Source organism: Elephantulus edwardii, unplaced genomic scaffold, assembly GCF_000299155.1.
Source record: "Elephantulus edwardii isolate Elephantulus edwardi_28Jun2011 unplaced genomic scaffold, EleEdw1.0 scaffold00220, whole genome shotgun sequence".
Lineage (NCBI taxonomy): Eukaryota > Metazoa > Chordata > Mammalia > Macroscelidea > Macroscelididae > Elephantulus > Elephantulus edwardii.
The window spans coordinates 4527012-4531544 of record NW_006399970.1 but is presented as its reverse complement, the minus strand read 5'-3'; positions in this window follow the sequence as shown (position 1 = coordinate 4531544).

Below are 4533 nucleotides of genomic sequence, written 5' to 3'. Positions count from 1 at the left end.
CATGCGCCCAAGATATGTGAGATGGAGCTTCAAAATCCTGACCCTAGGAGATCCAAGATGGCGGCAGAGGCGGAGACAACGTGGTGAGCTGCTGCAGGAGCAGTGGACCACTTGGAACAGAGCCACTATGGCCTTCTGTAGACTTCTGTTTATTGATAATTGAGCAGTTAAACAGTTGATGATTGGTCTTCAGCGAAGATTGAGGCTCAACAACAGGAATTCAAGGATTCCCAAGGAGGAATGGGTGAGTCCCGCAGCTCCCAAGCCCCTCCCGCAGAGCCCACACCATGCCACACTGCCATAGCAGCTCCATGAGGCTCCCACAGCCTGAACCTATGGATTCCCTCACCCAAGATGGATGGTAGGCACCAGACCTCCCCAAGACTGATACAGTGGAGCCGCCACACTGCCACAAAGTGGACTTGTTCTGGGGAGAATTTTTGGATCCAAGATGGCAGTAGGGGAAGCGGGAGGCCACTGGCCTCCCACAAGCGAAATGAAGTGTGCCCGCCAGCCACCTATGCGGGAGATGACATGTGGGAGATGGTGCGCTCCTGCTGGCCACCCACACAGGGGATGTGCGCCCCGCCACCTGCAAGTTTGGGCTTCCTTGGACAGCCAGAGAAGATGATCACCAATACAACGGATTGTTGAAAGTCACTGTGAGTTGTCTACTTGATGACACTTAACAGTGGCAGCATGTCCAAGAGGACCGACATCCTAAATGCACAACATATTTTGATCTGTTGAATGCTTCTGCTAAAAGCTGTTTAGACCTTGGGGGAGCTTGTTCACAATTCTCAGGTTCCCTTTGCCATTTATAAAGGGGGAGGGCAGTGACACCTACTTCAAATTATAGTATGACCACTTATGGGGAGGTAAAAGTGGACGTGCTGGAATTGGAGATGCTGTCCCTGGCCACATAGTCCTCGGTCAGGTGAGGGGACCAGATTGGGGTGGGGCCAATTAGAGGGGGAGTGTACCAGCCAGCGCATGGGGGATGTTGCTCGGGATGGGCTGTCTTCGGCCCCCAGCCCAGGTTGAGCTGGCACAGCCGTCTGCCCGGGGCAGGCTGTCTTTGGCTCTCAACTCGGGTGAGCCGTCATGGGCCTCCGGGTGAGCTCCTCAGTCCCCAGATTGTACCATCCGACCCCTGGGTGGGGAAAAAAACCGCCTAGGGTATCCAGAGAATTTTATCTAGGCTACTTTTCACCACCCTCTCCCCCAATAAACCTGAAAGCAACACCCCCAAAACCCCTCTATTTGTAACTCACAAGTTTGTTCTCTCTAGGTTTGCTCCCTTTCCTATAGGTAACCTTAACACTGAGTTTTACTTCAGACCTGATCCTGAACCCAGTGCCAGCGACAAAAAGGAAATACAACTGCCAGCTAAAGAAGCAAAGGAGAACCAGCCATTCCCCACTGGACCTACCTGGGAAAACACTTTGCAGTCCAGAGGGGAGCAAATGACAGGAAAATATCTTCTAACAGAACAAGAAGGCAAGCAGCCTTAACCCAAGATCACCAGTAAGGTGATAAAGTGTCCTCCCTTTCCCCCTTCACATCAACGCCCCTGTTCAGTATGAAGAAGCCAGAGAGTCTGCATCCAGGTTCCAAATCAATAAGACAGTTGGTTTAAATACCATTTAAAAATGCTTATCATTCCCCTGTAGCATCTGGTCCCCACTGGATCCTTTTCATTTCCTTCACCTGCTCCCACCACCAACCAGTTTCTGCAGCTCTGCAACTGCATTCCTGCCCATCCTCACCCTTCTGCCCCCAACCCTTGCCTCCTTGTACCCCCAATATGTTTTTCCCAATAAAATAAAAAAAAAAATCCTGGCCCTAGAAGACATTATGCTGAGTGAAATATCTCAGTCACAAAAGGACAAATATTGCATAGGGCTACTATTGTAAAACAGGACTAACATTGGGGTTGGGGGAAGACAGAGAAGAAGGGGAGGAATGATATATACTGCATTGCAACAGATGAGGGAGAGAACTGTTTAAAAGGGATATATGATTAGGTATTATTGTCATGACAGGAGTCCAGAATGAAGGCTGCACAGTGCAGTGGACTTGGGGGGGGGGAGGGATTGCATAGCAATAAAAGAGTTTTTCTTTTACTCATCAAGGAGGAAAGTGAATTGGGGGGAGGGAGTTGGCAGGGAGAAAAGTGCAACTATGAATGACTGGAAACCCTAAGTCTCTGTAAACTTTCATTAAATTCAATTTAAAAAAAGGGGGGGGGATCCTAGCCTGCAAGGAGAAACTTGGTTTCACTTTCTTCAAGACAGACTACTTGTTTTCTTGGTGGTCCATGGTGTATTCAAGATTTTTCTCCATCACCATAAAGCAAAGGCATCAATTCTTCTTCTATCATCATTAGTCATCATCCAGCTCTCTGATGCATAGCAAGTAGTTGTGTAGAAGCCTATAGCAGGCTTTTGACTCTACATACCTTATTAGCTAATCCTAACTTATAGCCTATATCAGCTACAACTGGAATGTGGAATGTATGTAGTATGTCTCTAGGAAAATTGGAAATTGTCAGAAGTGAAACAGAATACATGAGGATTGACATTCTAGGCATCATTGAGCTGAAATGGACTGCTATTGACCACTTTGAATCTGACAATCAGATTATTTTTGCTGGGAATGAAAAATTAAGGGAAAATATTGTTGTATTCATAGTAAAAAGGCTATTTCAAGATCTATCTGAAGTACATCAGTCATATGATCTACAATACTGGGGATGAAAAATTAAGGGAAAATGGTGGTGTTTTATTAGGAAAAAAAATACTGCTAGGAGGGTGTGTTCATTGAAGAGGGACATGATGCTGGGAAGGGTGGAAGGTCAATGCAGGAGAGGAAGATCCTCAATCAAGTGGATTGGCCCAGTGACTACTGCAATGGGCTCTTGTGTGTCAGGAAGTATGAAAATGGCCCAGCATATTCATGGAGTTGCGATAAGTTATACTCGACTTCATAGCACCTAATAACAAGAATAATAAATTAATACTTTAATGAATATTTTTAATTAAAAATGATTGAAGAAATAAAAAGAGTAATTAATACACCAAAAAATGACTGGAACAGTACATTGACAGAGAACTACTAGAAATACAAACTGGATTTAGAAAGAAGGCATTACATTAGAGACATTATCACCAATGCCAGATGGATATTGGCCAAAAGTAAAGAGTACCAGAAGAATGTCTGTGTTTTTTTTACTGTGCAAAGGCATTTGACAGTGTAGATCACAACAAATTATGACTAACATTGAGAAGAATGGTAATCCCAGAACACTTGATTGTGCTCATGTAAAACCTATACTTGGATCAGAAAGCTGTCCCTCAGAACAGAGGAAGGAAACACTGCATGGTTCAAAATCTAGAAAGGAGTAGATCAGGGAAAATTTTCAATCTGTATGTGGAACAGATCATTCAAAGCCTGAGCTTTATGAGGAGGAATGTGGCATTAGGATTGGAGGAGGACTCATCAACAACCTTAAGATGACACAACCTTGATTGCAAAAACTGTGGAGGACCTGAAGCATTTGCTGCAGAAGGCCAAGGACTGTAGTCTTCAATATGGATTGAAGCTCATCATCAAGAAAACAAAGATTCTCACCACTGGGCCAGTTGGTGGTACCATGATAGATGGAGAAAAGATTGAAGTTGATAATTACAGCTTGCTTGGTTTCACAGTCAATACTCTTGGCACCAGCAGTCAGCTCATGATCAAAAGATTAATTGCCTTGGGAAGACTGCTTTCAGGGATATCTCCCGAGTGCTAAAAAGGAATGATGTATACTGCATTGCAACTGATAAGGGAGAGAACTGTTTAAAAGGGATATATGATTAAGTATTATTGTCATGACAGAAGTCCAGAATGAAGGCTGCACAGTGCAGTGGACTTGGGGGGAGGGATTGCATAGCAATGAAAGAGTTTTTCATTTACTCATCAAGGAGGAAAGTGAATTGGGAGGGGGAAGAGAGTGGGCAGGGAGAAAATTGCAACTATGAATGACTGGAAACCCTAAGTCTCTGTAAACTTTCATTAAAATGAATTTTTAAAAAAAGTAATGATGTCTGTCTAGGGACTAAATTGTGCTTGATACAGGCCATGGTCTTCACAATGACTTGGTATACATTAAAGAGCTGGATAATGACTTCCGATTACAGAAGAAGAATCAATACTTTTGAGTTGTGGTGTTGGAGAAGTTTTGAACGTACCACTGACTGCCAAAAGAACCAAAGATATGTCTTGGAGAGGGTGAAACCAAGTTTCCCTCTGGAGGCTTTTGAAGCTTCATATCACATATTTTGGGCGCAAGGCCAGAAGGGACCAGTTGTTGGAGAAAGACATGATGGGTGCAGGGTTAGTGCAGCAGAAGACTTCTGATGAGCTGAGTTGTCACAGTAACTGGGGTATAGCTGGAGTATGGAAGGGTAGGTTATTGGAGTCAGTGAGCCTGGGTCAGTTCATAGCTGTTTGCAGGCAACTTGACAGAATATAAAAACAACAACA